Raw genomic sequence first — 18452 nt, forward strand, 5'->3', positions numbered from 1 at the left:
AATAAATTTGATTATCTGGCCTCACCTGGGTAATAACATTTTCTAGCCTGGAAATATTGTTGTTGTTTTATTGAGGTTGTTTTGTCATTGGAGTTCTATTTGTTACAGATTTACTATTTAGGTCAGACATTTGCTGACTCAATTTTTAAAGCATTTGCAAACAGTGCTTCCTCTGGCTCTCCCAGCCCTGGTGGGGAGGGCGCAGAGGCATGAATAATAATGGCAATTGTGATGAGACTGGGTGAACTGAACTTTTATCTTGCCCGCACCCCCAAGGCGCCAGACCTGTGGTCTAGGGAGAAACTTCCTAGCAATTCGGGCCTGCTAGCAATCTTCGTCGGCCGAGGTAGGACGCTTTGTCATGCAACTGTGGGCAAGGAAAATGTGCACGCTCACGAAGCAAGGGGCTTAACGGATTAGTTTACTGGAAACAGTCAAAGCTGTGTTAATAGAAGGAATACAAATTTCTTATGTAGTCCAGACAGGGGAAGGTTTGGGGAGAAAATTAATCCTCATCAAGGCAAAGAGAGGTTTGATTTAAATGCACTAGGAGAAACGGGCTGTGGTTCCAAGTGGAATCTGCCCCCATCTTTGAAACCAGAGCTCCCTCTTGCCGGCTCCCTGGGAAAGCCGGGAAGTACTGAGTTCCTGGAGCCTCCCCTCCCCCCTCCCCTCCTCCCCACCCCGCAGCTCTGCAGAAGCAGCAGTTACTAGGTGGAGGAGAAGGGCCGTCAATATCTTATGACATCAGAGGCCTGTGAAATTTGCAAGACACTGAGAGAAGGAACCGCAGAGTTGAGGCTTGACCATTTTTGAAAGGAAGGGTGATGGATGGGGGAGGAGAGTGGGGGCAGGGTGTTGGAATGGGAGGGGGTTTGAGGGCAAGGGCTGCCTGAGAGAAGGCAAAGAATCGCAAGAAAAGAATTCTCTACGGCATCTCCGAATACTCTAGATGCTGTTTCTAATTTATCAAAAGGAAAAAAAAAAAAGACAATTACATTCAGGATTCGAACAGATTTCGTGAATTTTACATATGGCAAAAGGCTAGATGTTCATGATCAGGGGTTGGAGGCGTGAGGAAGGAGTGATAATCTGCACTACACTTGATCTTAGCCAAAAGGCCGAGAAGGCATAGGAAGGAGTGATAATCTGAATATATCTGGGGTTGTCTAGCAACCTTCAGAAATACTAGGTTCAGTATAAAGCCCAGAAATCCTCTCAAAGAAACGGTGAGAAGAACTTTGCAGGACGAGTAGTAGCTGATTTAGGCTTTTCCAGTCAGGGCTGCTCATGAGTCTAGACACTAGACACTGGTTGCTCTGAATTTCTTTTGCAAAAATGAAATAAAGACGTTGGTGTTGGGAGAGCCCCTATAGCAACCGTGAGGCAGATGATGGGGAGGGGGGCTCTGGTTTCTGCAAAGGCAGAGGCCAGGATAGCGGCCATCTTTCTCTCCCTGACAAATCGGGCCTTCGTTTCTAGTACCAGCCAGGAGCTCGGGAGTCGGGGCTGCGCTTGGGGGAGGGTGTGGTTGGTCAGCAGTTAGAAGGCGATGGAACCAGAGTGAAATTGGGTCCTGGGCAGGGGCGGGTTAGGTCCATGTGCTGGGTCATGATGCAAAAGGGGAACTGGTGTTGGGTCTTGGGAAAGGGCAAAGTAGGAAGCAAGTTTGGACTTAAAACATCACCCCCAAAACCAGGATGTGAAGGGGTGGGAGAATGAGTTTAGGAAGATGTCAGAGGAAAATCTATATAGGCAAGAACTTTTATGGAGAGGAATGGACAGAAGTGTAAGAATCGGCATGAGCACTGTGGACACTAAGACCTTCTGTGGCCCTTGGAAAACCACAATGGCTCCAAAAGAGAATGAAGGAATCTTCTGTAGTACTTCCCAGGGAGAAGGGGGAGGGCAAAGTCTGTTTGCAGTCATGGAGCAGCACCCCCCTCCCCAACCATGCTTTGTCCTCTTCCATTCCAAAATGGTGTTTCTAGCTGTTCTTTGTGGAACAGGTAATTGGGCAGTCCTCTCCTGGGCCGTGTGCTCACCGTTGGGGGGTGCTCTTTGCTGTTAATGATCCCTGAAGAGGGGGTTGCTGATGTCTGGAGGAGATCTTGGACAAAGGAGATACCCTTTGCTTGCTCTGGGTAAGTCTTTGCCCGTCTTTCTCTAAGCCAATTACATACTCAACGCTAATTACTGTATAAGCACCTCTTCTGTGAAGGGTTTAAGAACATACCCAAAGTTGGGGCGCCTGAGTGGCTCAGTTGGTTAAGCATCCGACAACGGCTCAGGTCATGATCTCACAGTTTGTGAGTTCGAGCCCCAGCTCGGGCTCTGTGCTGACAGCTGGGAGCTGGGAGCCTGGAGCCTGCTTCAGATTCTGTCTCCCTCTTTCTCTGCCCCTCCCCCGCTCAAACTCTCTCTCTCTCTCTCTCTCTCTCTCTCTTTCAACAACAAACATTAAAAAAAAGAACATACCCAAAGTCACAGTGGGAAAGGGAGGGTAGTTGGGAGCCATATCCTTGTCTGCCAGGATGAGAACCAGTGCCTTCTTTCTAACCAAATTTTTGTAATACCCTCTCAGTTCTTAAAAAAAAAATTCTTTTTAATGTTTATTTATTTTTGAGAGAGAGAGACAGAATGCAAGTGGGTTGGGGCAGAGAGAGAGGGAGGCACAGAATCTGAAGCAGGCTCCAGGCTCCGAGCTGTCAGCACAGAGCCTGACGTGAGGCTTGAACTCATAAGCTGTGAGATCATGACCTGAGCTGAAGTTGGACGCTCAACTGACTGAGCCACCCAGGCACCCCAATACCCTCTCAGTTCTGAAACGAAATTCATACATAAAATAACAAACCTACATACATCATTCCCAAAACAAAACCCCACATATGAAGCCTCAATATAAAGGAGAAATAAATGGAAAGTAATTTATAATAAAATAATATAAATAGGGGTGCCTGCCTGGCTCCGTTGGTAGAGGATGTGTCTCTTGATCTCAAGGTCTTGAGTTCAAGCTCCGTGTTGGGTGTGGAGTGCCTACTTAAAAATAAATAAAAAAGTAAATAAATTTTATAAATAAAATATTTTCATATGTAAGTGCTTGGGCTCGACTACACTAGAAGACATAAGGAACTAAGCAGATGTTTGTACCTCTGTATAGAATCCCCTTGAGGGAGACACTATGAAGGCAGATTGGTATAGGTGGATGGTTATGGACTTAAATATCACGAGGAATGTGGCCATTAAAGACATCCTTTCCAAAAAAGTAAACCTTTGGGAGTGGCCTATTGCTTGGGCTGAATGTTTGTGTCCTACCCCCCCATTCATATGTTGAAGACCTAATGCCCAAGGTGATGGTATTAGGAGGTGGGGCCTTTGAGAAGTAATGAGGTCATTAGGGTGGAGCCTTCAGGAATGGAATTGGTGCTTATTTTTTAAATAAGAGACCCCCCAGAGCTAGCTTGCCCCTTCTGCAAGGAGGATGTGTGAAGATGCAAGGAGAATCTGGCAGTCCCCAACCTGAAAGACCACCTTCACCAGAACCCAACTAAGCAGCCATCTTGATCTTGGACTTCCAGCCTGCGGAACCGTGAGAAATAAATTTCTGTTGTTTATAAACCACACAGTTTACGGTTGGTTTGTTTCTTAAGTAAACTCTGCACCCAGTGTGGGGCTCAAACACACGACCCTGAGATCTGAGCTTGCCAGGTGCCCTTAGGGTATTTTGTAAGAGCAGCCCAAATGGACTAAGACACACGTGTACAAGACCAAGCACAATTGTCCCTGAATTTATATGATAGCTGGATCCCCCAAATTTTTATGTTTAATGAAAATATGGTAAGACTCTAAGATTATAATGTAAAACAGCTTCTAGGCTGAGATAAAACCTATATGATAATTCACACCTAAATGATAATTTTTGCCTCTGAACATCCAGTGGGATGTTTGAAAGTCCTGTGCTGCCTACCATGTGTATTGCAGGATGTCTGGCACGCCTGGTTTCCAACTTGATTTTGCAAATTCCCCATTGATTTTGAAAAGAAAAACTGTCCGTACAGATTTCAAAAGTCTCATAGGGAGCAGTACCAGCCTCTCAGAGAATCTCTTCTCTACCTACAAAGTTCCCCACCACGGGATGAAGCCAGTAGCTTGGGTCTTGGGGATCCATTGGAAATCGATGCATTGGTACTTCCTTGTTCCCTGTGATGGTTGATTTTATGTGTCAGCTGGACTGGGTCACGGGGTACCTAGACATTTGGTCAAACATTTCTCTGGGTATATCTGTGAGAATGTTTCTGGATGAGGTTACCAATTTAATTGGTAGACTGAGTAAAGCAGATTGCCCTCCCTAATGTGGGTGGGCCTCACCCCATCTGTTGAAGACCTGAATAGAACAAAAAGGCTGAGGAAGAGAGAACTGCCTGCCTGCTTGAGCTGGAACATCTGCCTTTTCCTGCTCGCAGACTAAAACTTGCACCATTGGCTCTCCTGGTTCTCAGGCCTTCCAACTTGGATGGCACTACGGCATTGGACTGGGGTCTCCAGCTTGCTGATTGCAGATCTTGAGGTGTTCTTTTTTTTTTTTTAAGTTTATTTAACTTAAAAAAGGGAGAGGGAAAGAGAGGGAGAGTAGGGGAGGGGCAGACAGAGAAGGAGAGAGAATCCCAAGCACAGTGTGCTGTCAGCATGCAGCCCCATCCCAGGAACCACGAGAGCATGACCTGAGCCAAAATCAAAAGTTGGATACTCAAGTGACTGAGCCACCCAGGTGCCCCAGATCTTGAGATTTCTTAACTTCTGTAATTCTTTAAAAAAGTTTTTTTAACATTTATTTATTTTTGAGACAGAGAGAGACAGAGCATGAGCAGGGGAGGGTCAGAGAGAGAGGGAGACACAGAATCCGAAACAGGCTCCAGGCTCCGAGCTGTCAGCCCAGAGCCCGATGCGGGGCTCGAACTCACGGACCGCGAGATCATGACCTGAGCCAAAGTCGGACGCCCAACTGACTGAGCCACCCAGGCGCCCCTTAACTTCTGTAATTCTGTGAGTCAATTTCTTATAATCAATCTCTTTATGAACACGTATATATGTGTGTGTGTGTGTGTATGTGTGTGTGTGTGTACTAAGTACGTTACATACATTATATAATCTGGTTCCATCTCTCTGCAGAACCGTAACTAATAAGTTCCCTAACATTTCCCCTTCTCTTTCACTGCTTGCCCTCCTGTTAACCCTCTCCCCTACACTGTCTCTTCCTTCTTAACTTTCTTCTCTTATCATTCTTCCCTCCGGAAATAATCAAATCTCAGCCCTTTTCATTCTCTCCTTCTACTGTGCCTCTGAGTCTTGGTGCAGAAGAAGGAAAGAGCCCCAATGGAGAATAAAGAAAGTTAAATTTTAATCTTGGCTCTTCCGTTTATTAGCTGTGCTGACCTGGACATGAATTAGGGCTGATCATTGTTTGCCATGATGGTTAAGCTGAATGGAGACTTCACAGTCCCAGGACCTGTGTCCAGTCCAGAAATATTCTTTATTTTATTAAAATATTTTTTTGTTTTAAAGTTTATTTATTTATTTTGAGAGAGACAGAGACAGTGTGATGCAGGACTTGAACTCTAGATCGTGACCTGAGCCGAAACCCAGAGTTGGACACTTAACTGACTGAGCCACCCGGGCACCCCTAAAAAAATTTCTTTTAAGTGTATTTATTTTGAGAGAGAAAGAGAGAGCACAAGTGGGGGAGGAACAGAGAGAGAGAGAGAGAGAGAGAGAATCCTAAGCAGACTCCACACTGTCAGCACAGAGCCCAGTGTGGGGCTCGAACTCATGAACCATGAGATCATGATCTGAGCTGAAATCAAGACTCAGCTGCTTAACCAAGTGAGCCACCCAGGCGCACCCCCCCCCCTCAATTTTTTTTTAAAGTAAACTCTCTACCCATTGTGGGGCTTGAACTCACAACCCTGAGATCAAGAGTTGCATGGTCTAGCGGCTGAGCTAGCCAGGCACCCCCACCCTGGAAGTAGTCTAAGCCAGCCGACTTCTCAGCTTCCTGAGGGCAGGATTTGTCTTATACTCTGACAGTAGCTTCTACCTCCAAATGTACCTGCTGCCACATGAGACACATCCTAGGCACTTGCCATGCACGTGTCTTGTGTCAGGAGCTGTCACAAGCACCTACAGTGAGACCAGCCGTGCCAGGAACCCACCTGTCTGGAATGTAGAAATGAACATCTCTGCAGTTCCTAAAAGGCTGGTCAGTGGGAAAATCACCCAGTTTTCCTCTAAATCCAACTACAAGATTACCTAGACTCCCAGGCACAACGTGATCCTTGGTTTCTGTCTCGAGTGTCTCATTCTTACCACACTCTTGTCCACACTCAATGTCTCTGTTGTATCCTGCCTTCCTGGATCCTGACGTCTGGCTCCTGATAAAGATCTTTGTTTCACTCCTGGTTTTAGCTTTGGCCCATCTATGCTCTTTGGCCTCGGATTCCAGCTCCAAATTCTTGATCTCGGTGTGCCGGGCTGGTTTCTTGCTCTGTTCCGATCCTAGGTCTGGACAAGTTTCGTCACCGGGAAGAATGCATTGGGCCCCCACTGCACACTGTTACACACACACACACAGTGCACAGGCAGGGCCTGTGACTATACGTAGGACCCCATTTAAATAAATGTCCAAATCTCAGTTCCCATGAGCTCTCACTTTTTCAATCCTTTATAGTAGCCTCGCCTACGTTTGCAAAATCACTTCCGGAAATACCAGGGTCCTTAGGCATAGTCACCAGCAGTCACGGTGGCCACGTTGGCTACCCGAGTTTGGACCTAATGGAGCCAGGTCCTGACAGTTATACACGGCGCTGCTCTGTGGGTAATACTTAGCTTCCATTGCTATGATCACCACCTAGGTGCTGACGGGACGGGAAACCCCCATGCACAAAGCCAGTAAAACTGGAACACCACCGGTGCTCTAAAAAACCAGCAATCTGGGGCGACTGGGTGGCTCAGTCGGTTAAGTGTCTGATTTTGGCTCAGGTCATGGTCTCACGGCTCCTGAGGCTGAGCCCCGCATCAGGCTGTCTGCTGTCAGCACAAAGCCTGCTTCAGATCCTCTGTCTCCCTCTCTCTCTGCCCCTCCCCCACTTGTTCTCTCTGTCTGTGTCTCTCTCCCTCTCAACAAATAAATAAACTTTGGAGGGGTGGTGGGAGGGGCGATGGGCTAAATGGGTCCGCTGCATTAAGGGATCTACTGATACTGTCGCACTATATGCTAACTAACTTGGATGTAATTTAAAAAAATAAAAAATAAAAAAATACCAAAATAAATATATAAATAAATACATAAACTTTAATAAATAAATAACCAGAAATCTCTGTTGGCACCTTGGGAAGCAGAAGGCCATTACTTTTCTTGCAAGAACAAGCTTACCATCTGAGAGGTCTGCAGGACAGGTTCAAGTACCAGCAGTCACATCAGACCTGGAAATAACCACTTTTCCCTAATTTTCAGATCCTGCCACTAGATTTAAGACTTTTAGGAGCGTTGTAAAATTCAGAGGACAAGATAAGCCAATGTGGGGGAAGGATAGTCTTTTCTTTTCTTTTTTTTTTTTTTAATTTTTTTTAACATTTATTTATTTATTTATTTATTTTATTTTTTTAAAAAATTTTTTGTTAACGTCTATTTTTGAGACAGAGAGAGACAGAGCATGAACGAGGGAGGGTCAGAGAGAGGGAGACACAGAATCTGAAACAAGCTCCAGGCTCTGAGCTGTCAGCACAGAGCCCGACGCGGGGCTCGAACTCACGAGCCTTTGAGCTGTGAGATCATGACCTGAGCTGAAGTCAGCCGCTTAACTGACTGAGCCACCCAGGCGCCCAACATTTATTTATTTTTGAGAGAGAGAGAGACAGAGCATAAATGGGGGAGGGTCAGAGAGAGAGGGAGACACAGAATCCGAAACAGGCTCCAGGCACTGAACCATCAGCACAGCCCGACACGGGGCTCGAACTCACGGATGGCGAGGTCATGACCTGAGCCGAAGTCAGATGCTTAACTGACTGAGCCACCCAGGCGCCCCAGGAAGGGTAGTCTTTTCAACAAATGCTGCTCCAACAACTCAATACCTACCTGTAAAAGAATTAAATTGAACTCCTATCTGGCACCATGCACAAACACTCACTCACACTGGATCATAGAAGGGTAAAATGCTAAAATTCTTTCTCTCTTTTTTAAAGATCGTATTTTCAAGTAATCTCTACACCCAACGCAGGGCTTAAGCTCACAAGCCCGAGATCAGGTGTTGACTGTTCCACTGACTGAGGCAGCCAGGCAACCCCCAAATTATAATACTCTTAGAATAAAACATAGGAATAAATCTTCATGATCCTGGCTTGGGGAATGATTTCTTAGATACGACACCAAAAGCACAAACAATAAAAGGAAGAATTCGGGGGCACATGGCTGGCTCAGTTGGTGGAGCATGGGACTCTTGATCTTGGGGTGGTGGGCTCGAGCCCCATGTTGGGTGTAGAAATTACTTAAAACTAAAATCTTAAAAAATAAAAATGGGCAGGGGAACCTGGGTGGCTCAATCGGTTGAGTGTCCAACTCTTGATTTTGGCTCAAGCCATGATCCCAGGGTTGTAGGATTGAACCCCGAATTGGGCTCCATGCTGAGTGTGGAGCCTGCTTAAGATTCTCTCCCTTTCTCTCTGCCCCTCTCCCCTGCTCACACTCTCTCTCAAATTAAAAATGAAATGAAATGGGGCGCCTGGGTGGCTCAGTCGGTTAAGCGGCTGACTTCGGCTCAGGTCATGATCTCACGGTCCGTGAGTTCGAGCCCCGCGTTGGGCTCTGTGCTGACAGCTCAGAGCCTGGAGCCTGTTTCAGATTCTGTGTCTCCCTCTCTCTGACCCTCCCCCGTTCATGCTCTGTCTCTCTCTGTCTCAAAAATAAATAGACGTTAAAAAAAAAATTTAATAAAAAAAAAAAATGAAATGAAATGAAATGAAATACAATAAATGGGCAAAGGATTTGAATAAATATTTCTCAAAGAAGATACACGAATGGCCAATAAACACATGAAAAGATGTTTGACATCACTAATCATTAGGGAAATGCAGAGCAAAACCAAAATGATGGACACCAGGGCGGTTCAGTCAGTCGGGTAAGCATCTGACTCTTGGTTTCAGCTCAGGTCTGGATCTCAGGGTTCCTGAGCTTGAGCCCCAGGAGTACAGAGCTTTCTTTGGATTCTCTGCGCCCTTCCCCCTCCCCCTCCCTCCTTCCCCGTGTGAGAGTCTGCACGTGTGCACAATCTCTCTCTCTCTCTCTCAAAATAAATAAACTTAAAAAAAAAAAAAAAAGAACCACCCAAAATGATCTACTACTCTATACCCACTAGAATGGCTGGAATAAAAAAAGAGAACCACAAGTGTTGGTGAGAACGTAGAGAAAGTGGAACCCTCATTCACTGCTGGCAGGAACGTAAAATGGTGCAATCACTGTGGAAAACGGTTTGGCAATTTCCCTAAATGTTCTCACATGACCCAGCAGTTCCATTCCTGGGTAAACAAAAATATATATCCACACAAAGACTTGCACAAAATGTTCACAGCTGCATGGCTTACAATAGCCCCAAAGTGTAAACAACCCAAGTGCTCAGCCGCTGGTGAATGGATAATGAAATGTGTTCCATCCATACTAAGTAGTACTTAATCAGTAATAAAAATGAATGAAATACTGATACATACATGCTACTGCATGGATAAACCTCAAAAACATTAGACTACGTTGAAAGAAGTCAATCACAGAGACCACATATTATACGATTCCATTTATACGAAAAGTCTAGAAAAGACAAATCTATAGAGACAAGAAAGTAGTTGTGTGGTGGCCAGGGATTAGGGGAAGGATGGGGGAGTGACGTTAAGTGGGCACAAGGTTTCTATCTGGAGTGATGAAATGTTCTAAAATTAGATGGTGCTGATGATTGCATAAGTCTGTAAATGCACTAAAGACCATTGAATTGTACACTTTATTTTTATTTTTTTAAGCTAATTTATTTTGAGAGAGAGAGAGAGAGAGTGTGTGTGTGTGTGTGTGTGTGTGTGTGTGTGTGAGCAGGGGAGGGGCAGAGAGAAAGGGTGGGGAGAGAGAGAGAGAGAGAGAGAGAGAGAGAGAGAGAGAGAGAGAGAATCCCAAGCAGGCTCCTTGCTGTCAGCACAGAGCCCGATTCGGGGCTGGAAGTCACAAACCGTGAGATCACGCCCTGAGTCAAAACCAAGAGTCCGATGTTTAAATGGCTGAGCCACCCAGATGCCCTGAATTGTACACTTTAATGGTATGGAAATTAAATCTCAATAAAGCCGTTTTTTTGTTGTTGTTGTTGTTGTCTGTTTTTTTAAGAGGTAAGTTTGAGGGGCGCCTGGGTGGCTCAGTCGGTTGGGCGTCCGACTTCAGCTCAGGTCACGATCTCGCGGTTCGTGAGTTCGACCCCCGCGTCGGGCTCTGGGCTGATGGCTCAGAGCCTGGAGCCTGCTTCCAATTCTGTGTCTCCCTCTCTCTCTGCCCCTCCCCCATTCGTGCTCTGTCTCTCTCTGTCTCAAAAATAAATAAACACTAAAAAAAAAAAAAAAAAAAAAGAAGTAAGTTTGATTAATTCAGGGACATTTGTCTCTAAGATAAACTAAATAAAACTTCTTGCAACTTAAAATTCATTAGGTACTGCAGATGCGGTCCCTTAGTCCTATGAGCTGTGCAGAAGCCTACAAAAAGATTTGAGACCTCAAGAAAACGCATTGCCTTTACACTCAAAACTTACTACAACTAATCAAATGCTGACAAAATAGGCCAACTAACCAGTGAAAACCGACACATATAATGTAACACAGATACCTATTAATTGATGTGATTACAGGATGTGGGTGTATTTCATGTTTGGTACAATGCCGGGTGAGATCTCCCCAGGTAGGTGCTAGGACCATGAAGATACTGGGATGGGAAGGCTGACACCTAGCCAATTCTTTCTTTCTTTTAATTAAATTTTTAAAAAATTTTATTTATTTATTTGTTTTTAAGAGAGAGAGAGAGAGAGAGAGAGAGCAAGTGGGGGAGGGGCAGAGAGAGAGGGAGACACAGAATCAGAAGCAGGCTCCAGGCTCTGAACTGTCAGCACAGAGCCCGATGTGGGGCTCGAACCCATGAATTGTGAAATCACGACCTGAGCCAAAGTCGGATGCTCAACTGACTGAGTCACTCAGGCGCCCCTCATAAAGAGATTTCTTAATGGGTACATTATTTATTTATTTTTTTTAAATTAAAAAAATTTTTTTTGTTTAGTTTATTTATTTATTTTGAGAGAGAGACAGAGAGAGAGATGCAGGGAGGAACAGAGAGACAGGGAAAGAGAGAGAGAATTTCAAGCAGGCTCCATACTGTCAGCACAGAGCCCGATGCGGGGCTCGAACTCGTGAACGTCAGGCCATGACCTGAGCCAAAATCGAGAGCGGGATGCTTAACTGACTGAACCACCCAGGCGACCTTAAAAATACTTCTAAGTAATGCTTACACCCAACGTGAGACTCAGATTTACAACCTCATGATCAAGAGTTGCATGCTCTGCCTACTGAGCCAGCCAGGTGCCCTCGGGTAAATCATTTTTATTTATAGTGTTCATGGAGAGAATCACCACCTGCCTGGGTTTTTGCTTTCATGTTCTAAATTTCAATCATATGTCAATCAAGTGGGTTCAGAAGCAAATAAATAAAAATTTAAAAAATGAAGAATTTTGATCCTCCTTAGAAATGAAAAACTGTTATAAAATCATTTGGGGGTGGGGAGCATGCCTGGGTGGCTCAGTCGGTTAAGCGTCTGACTTCAGCTTAGGTCATGATTTCACGGTTAACGAGTCTGAGCCCCGTGTTGGGCTCTGGGCTGACAGCTCAGAGCCTGAAGCCTGCTTCAGATTCTGTGTCTCCTTTTCTCTCTGTCCCTACCCCGCTCCCTCTCTCAAAAATAAATCAGCATTAAAAAATAATAATGATAGTAAGTAAAATCATTATTGGGTAACCAGTAGAGTAATAATTGATTCACACAAGAATCATCAATGGATGCTAAAATTAGTGGGTAAAAGCTAGAGGATTAGCAGGATATTTCCACAGTCTCCGAGTATCTCTCCACAAGATACCTATTAATTTTTCAAAGAGAAAACAATAACCTTGCAGTGGCCAAACCTGGCAGACACAAAGCTAACCAATGGTCAAGGTTAACATCACCAGTAACAGAAGAAATCGGTGCCATATGCCTCCTGATAGGGTGGATGCACTGAGAATCAACAGAGCATTAGTTCTGGAGTATTCTGGCCCCCAATTCACAAACTGAATCTAATCATAAGAAAAGCATTGGATGTACCCAAACTGAGGGACATTTTACATAATAATCAACTCTCCAAAAAATGTCAAGACTATGAAAGACGGGGTAAGACACATTTTTCCAGATTGAAGAGGGATAGAGAGACACACGAGAGACTGCAACATGTGATTTGGGATTATCTTTTGTAGAAAAAGACTCGATCTGGGCAACCGGTAAAAACTAAGAGAAGTCTATTGGTTAGGTAATAGCATTACATGAGGGCTGATTTTCTGATTTGGATAATGTTACTGTGGTTATGGTGTCACATAAGCCCTTATTTTTAGGAAACATGCTTAAGGTATTTCTTGGTGAAGGGCCAGTGTGTCCGTAACTTACTCTCAAATGTTTCAGGAAAAAAAAAATTGTGTAACAGAGAGTGATAAAGTGAATGAAGTAAAAGGGTAACTTTTTTTTTAATGTTAGTATTTGAGGAATGTGGGTAAAGATTGTATGGGAACTGCTTGTACTATTCTTTTTTTATTTTAATATTTATTAATTAATTAATTAATTAATTAATTTATTTATTTATCAAGTAGACTGCACACCCAACGCGGAGCTTAAACTCAAGACCCTGAGTTCAAGAGTCACAGGCTCTGCTGACTAAGCCCCTCCTTAGAGTATTCTTTTTTTTTTTTTTAATTTTTAAATGTTTATTTATTTTTTGAGGAAGAGAGAGACAGAGCATGAGCGGGGAAGGGACAGAGAGAGAGGGAGAGGCAGAATCCGAAACAGGCTAAACAGAGCTGTTAGCACAGAGTCCGACGCGGGGCTCGAACTCATGAACCGCGAGATCATGACCTGAGCCGAAGTCGGATGCCCAACGGGCTGAGCTACCCAGGCAGCCCCCTTCCTTGTGGTCTTCTTGCAATTTGTGGCTAAGACTGCAGTCGCCTCTCCATCCCCCCAAAGCTCCAGAACATTAAAATATCTTCTGCCTCTGGACCGAAAGGCTATATTATTGCTCATCATTTGTGGCACTGAGGGAATCTGGTAAACCTATGAAAAGATGGTCACCAGGGTTTTGAGTAATTAGAATTTCTTTCCTTTATGTCTGTTCTCTTTGCAAGGCCCAACCTTGGGCATGGGTCTCAGCAAATTTGATTTATGTGCCATATGATTTTATACATTCCATGTTAGAATGTACATTTGGCTACATCTATCTTTCAAAGACAATTGTGCCTTAAATGTGATGGAAGGTTAGCTTCTTCCTCCAGTAACAGAACTTGGCAGTCAGTCCAGGGCTGGTACGGAGGCCCTCTAATCAAGAGACCAGAGACCCCGCCCCGGTCTTACTGCTCTGTGGCTCGGAGAGCAGCCTCATGATCTAAGCTGGCTACTGAACCTCCAGACAACACTCATATTCTAGTCGGTAGGAACTAGGAAGGAGCAAAGAAGGGTGCTTCACGCTACCCTTTAAGGACGTTTGCTAGGCACTCCACATGGCAGTTCTGGGGTCACCTCTTTGTTCAGGGCAACTTCTGGCTGCAAAAGAGGCTGTGAATTGCAGTCTGGGCAGCCATGTTCCGTCCAAAAGTGGAGGAGAAGAAAAATGGCTATTGGGGTGTGTGACAAGCCTGCATTCCAAAGCCAGAAGGAAGTAATCACCAAGGACAATTTAACAACTCTGACTCCGGGGACAGTATCGGGACTGGTGGCGTACAAGACACTAGATTTGGGTGGGGGTGGCCTGGGCCCCGTACGTGGAGACAGGAGATGTTTGGAAAGAGGAGAAGAAAACAGGAACAAGTCCAAAGGTGCCCCGGAAAGTAGGATGAAGGACAGTAAGACGTCTGGTTAAGAGGTGTGGTATGAGTAAGACTGCGGCTGCTAAGGGAGGAAGGGGAGAGAAGGAAAACAGGAAAAGGAAAGAGGCAGGCAAGAAAGCACGAGATGCGCCAAGCAAGGGAGAGAGGTCGGGAATAGCAGGGGAGAAAGTTCAGCTGTTCCCGTCGGCCTGAGGCTGGCTCCTTGGTCTCCGGGGCTATGGCTTTTGACCCGTCTGGAAGGAGAGTTCCAGGAAGCACCGCTTTGTCCGGTGCACTGAACCACTATCTACTTCCAATGGTCATTTGGTTGGAGACTCTTCACTTCACACAAGCCTTTATTCAAGTAAATCAGGCGAGCGGACGTGAATACAAGGGCCAGCAAAAAATAATTAGGCTGCGCTGAAAAGAAATCCAGCTGTCTACAAGTGGGGATTTGAATAACGGCTGATAAATCAACCCTTGGCCCTGCTGCTGTCTTCTGGGACACCGGGGTTCACTGTTATGGGAGGGCCTCTGGTTGTGGCTCTGAGGAGGACCGCTGAGTTCCATGAAAGCTGGTCACAAGGCTCGTGGGTCTGCAAGGTTTTTTTGGTTGTTGTTTATACTTTCAGGCCCCTTAATAAAACGGACTTACATCCACTATACATTTGGCTCCTTTCTTGTCCGGAGAATCACAAGGGATATTTACCTTTCTGCCAAACCTATGGAGCAAAAGGAGGTGTTTAGGTAAAATTAGGTACTAGAAGCTTTCCGAGGGAATGGGTGTTTTCACAAAGCACTTCATTTACAGTAAATGTTTATATTATAGCATCCTAGAGCTGAAAGGGACCCTTTTCGCGGGGCATAAATATTTCCACAAAGGGCTGCAGAGATTGGAGTTTACTTTGTTTATAGAAATTTGCTCTACCCCACTCATGAGAATTTCACGATTGTAGACGCTTGCCTGTGCCAGTAATTTCAAAATCTAGAACTGGTGAATTTTTGCAAGTTTTGCAAAATATTTTGCAAGCCTGGATGTGAATTCCTTTGAAGAGTTTAGGTCGTGGTCAAGGGCCTGTAGCTACTCCCAGGAAATCACTCTCCCAGTCCCCAAATGGTTCTTTAGAAAGACAAAGGGAAACCAAGATACTAACCAAAGCAGTGACAACACAGTGGGAAAGTTCTGGTGTCTCTGAGTCTAGACCCAAGCACTGTGATCAAATAAACTGCTTGGCCTATTAAAAACACACTGAAGGCAACACATTTTTGTTTCGCAACATATGAGAGGGCCGGTTGCCAAGTACTTGGTTATGAATGTGGAATCTAAAAAAACAAAACAAAACAAAACAAAAACCCCTGCACTTTGTCACTCTCTTCATACCGGATTAACCCTGTAGCATCAGAAATGGCAGAAGAAATTGACTCAATGCACTTGAACAGGGAGAGTTTCTTTGCAGGACTTTATGTAAAAATGGGAAATCAGCTTCTGGGAGGGGGGGTGTCTTTGGTATATAACTGGCCTGTAGATAGAAACTGTGAGGAACCTTGACCCTTTCCACCGAAGAGTTACCTGCTGGAGAGAAAGATTAAAATTAAGCTAAATAGAACAGAAAAAGCCTAAGGGTTGTTTTTTCCCTGAAAGTGAAGTTTGACTTGTAATTAAAACACTGTTCTCCCACCCCCTCAAGCTGGTTCTTAGCCAAAACCCTCATGACTATTTTTTTTTTTTCTTTTTAGTAAACTCCACACTACACGTGGGGCTCGAACTCACTACCCTGAGATCAAGTCACGTGCTCCACTGACTGAGCCAGCCAGGCACCCCTCCAACAACCCCAATCCGATGGGCAGTAAGGCCCAGGTCTCATGGCCCCTCAAGACCTAAACACTTTTCCTGGTACATCCTAACATTTCTAAAGTTTATTTATTTTGAGAGGAGAGAGAGAAAGAGAGAGAGAGCGCTGGGGCAGGACAGAAAGAGAGAGAGATAGAGACAGAATCCCAAGCAGGCTCCGCCCTATCAGAGCAGAGCCTGAAGAGGGGCTCCATCTCAGGAACCATGAGATCATTATCTGAGCCTATATCAAGAGTCGGACGCTTAACTGACTGAGCCACCCAAGCACCCAATCCTGATACTTGTAAAGATGAGGTTTGCCATGTAAGGCTTCCTCCCTGAATTGTGTATTTCTTGCTGTGCTTGTTGAAGGAAAGTATCCACTCTGAACCTTCCACTGCTAGAATATGGGATTTGGACTTGTGGCCCTCAGTTCCAATGGCAATAGGACCCAGGATGACAGTTTCCTCTGACTTCACCCTGTTTGGGTGCCCTTTGCCTGTGGAAGAAATCTTGGTTCCGTGGCAAATGCCAAAAATAGGCTAGCAGGGTGTTTCTGGTTTGTTCACTGGTTTGCTCATTTGATGTTCGTTATTAACTGGAACACAAGAGATGAAAGGCAGGAAGAAAATAAATGGGTCTTTTCCAATTCTCGACTTTGAAACTGAAACGTTTGAAAGTAGGAGGAGGTAGCACTTAACTCTCACCAAGCTCTGGTTTCAGATGCCTAGGATCCTCGCGACAACCAACGGGAAAGGCTATTTTATCGTTCCCATTTTACAGATGGGGAAACCACAGGAGGGAGAGAGGCCAAGGACTTACCCAAGGTCGTTTGATTGGAAGAAACAGCATCGCTGGAGCCTTGCTCTGGAGCCTCTGCCTCTATTCGCGGATGATGGGACTCCAAGGCATCACACGGTTTCTTTTTCTCAGACCTGTCCCTAGAGGTACAGATTCTGTCCTCAAGTTGTCTTCTTCCTCTTCGACAGTTCTGTGGCCTTTTTATTTCCTTCCTGCTCTGCTGATTCAGGACCCCAGGAAGCCTGGCTTCCTCTGGCGATCAGTTTGAGGACCGCCTGTAAACATGCAGACTCAGCAAAGCATGCTCCCCACAGGAGTGCCTGCGAAAGGTCAGAGAACTGAGGCAAAGGCAAACCACAGAGGTGCCTGTGCATGCTCACAAACACAGACACACTGAAAATATCCAACTGGCAGAGAGAAGGAAAGGTGGCGGGTACAAGACTGAAAAGCAAAAACAGCATGGCTCAAGCTGGAGGACGTTATGCCGCGTGACGTAAGCCAGACACAGAAAGAGAACCACTGCATGATCTCGCTCTTCTATGTGGAATCTGAAAAAGTCAAACTCCTCTGGGAAGCCTGGGTGCCTCAGCAGGTTGAGCGTCTGATTCTCGGTTTCGGCTCAGGTCGTGATCTCACGGTTCATGAGTTCGAGCCCCACACGGGGCTCCTGGCACTTGACGGTGAGAAGCCTACTTGCGATTCTCTCTGTTCCGATCTCCCGGCCCCTCTCCTGCTTGTGCTCTCTCTTTCTCTTAAAAAAACAAAACAAAACAAAAAAAACTTTAAAAGTAAAAATCAGGGCGCCTGGGTAGTTGAATCGTCCGACTTCGGCTCAGACCATGATCTCACAGTTTGTGAATTTGAGTCCTTCAGCAGGCTGTCTGCTGTGAGCACAGAGCCGGCTTCAGATCCTCTGTTAAAGCTTTCTTTCCACCCAGTGACGTGCGCGTGTGCACACACACACACACACACACACACACACACACATGCACACATGCACACACTCTGAAAAATAAACATTAAAAAAATTGTTTTAAATAAAAATAAAAAAGTCAAATTCCTTGAACCAGAGTAGAATGGTAATTGCCAGAGACTGTGGGATCAGGGAAATGGGGAGATGTTTGTCAAAGGCTACAAATTTTCATGTTTCCTAAGATGACAAGGCTCTGGGGATCTGACGAATGGTGTGGTGGCTATAGTTAATAATACTATATTGTATACTTGAAATGTGCGAGCAGAGTAGTTCTTGAGTCACCCCTCAGAAAAGTAAACTATGCAAGCAGATGGATGCGTTAATTAACTTGATTATGATAATCATTTCACCAGGTATACACGTATTAAATCATCACATTGTACACCTTAAAAAATCACCTTGCGCAACCTTAAAAAAAAAAGAAGCAACTTGATAGGTTTAGGGATGCCAGACACTTTATTTTTCATTGTTAAATTTTTTATTATTTTTTACTATTTTAAGATTTTGTGTTTAAGTAATCTCTACACCCAATGTGGGGCTCAAACTCCCGAACCAGAGATTAAGAGTTGCATGCTCTTCTGACTGAGCCAGAAGGGTTGCCAGAAACTTTAAAAGTCTATTTCTTTTTAGAAAGATATGTTCTGCCTTTATGTCAAAAGAAAAGTACATAGTCTTTTGCTTGTTTGT

At 44.9% G+C, this 18452-nt stretch overlaps 1 long non-coding RNA gene and 1 other non-coding gene across 2 annotated transcripts; both read right to left on the reverse strand.

The window, feature by feature from the left end:
- Nucleotides 1–950: 950 nt before the first annotated feature.
- Nucleotides 951–1133, reverse strand: LOC122207512. Its single transcript, XR_006196918.1, has one exon. It is a non-coding gene; the product is annotated as a U2 spliceosomal RNA (small nuclear RNA).
- Nucleotides 1134–13191: 12058 nt separating this feature from the next.
- LOC122205920 lies at nt 13192–17532 on the reverse strand. Its single transcript, XR_006196299.1, has 3 exons — nt 16814–17532; nt 15315–15483; nt 13192–14882 (listed from the first exon to the last, which is right to left on the reverse strand). It is a non-coding gene; the product is annotated as an uncharacterized LOC122205920 (long non-coding RNA).
- Nucleotides 17533–18452: the final 920 nt, after the last annotated feature.

The sequence above is a fragment of the Panthera leo genome, chromosome E1, assembly GCF_018350215.1.
Source record: "Panthera leo isolate Ple1 chromosome E1, P.leo_Ple1_pat1.1, whole genome shotgun sequence".
NCBI lineage: Eukaryota > Metazoa > Chordata > Mammalia > Carnivora > Felidae > Panthera > Panthera leo.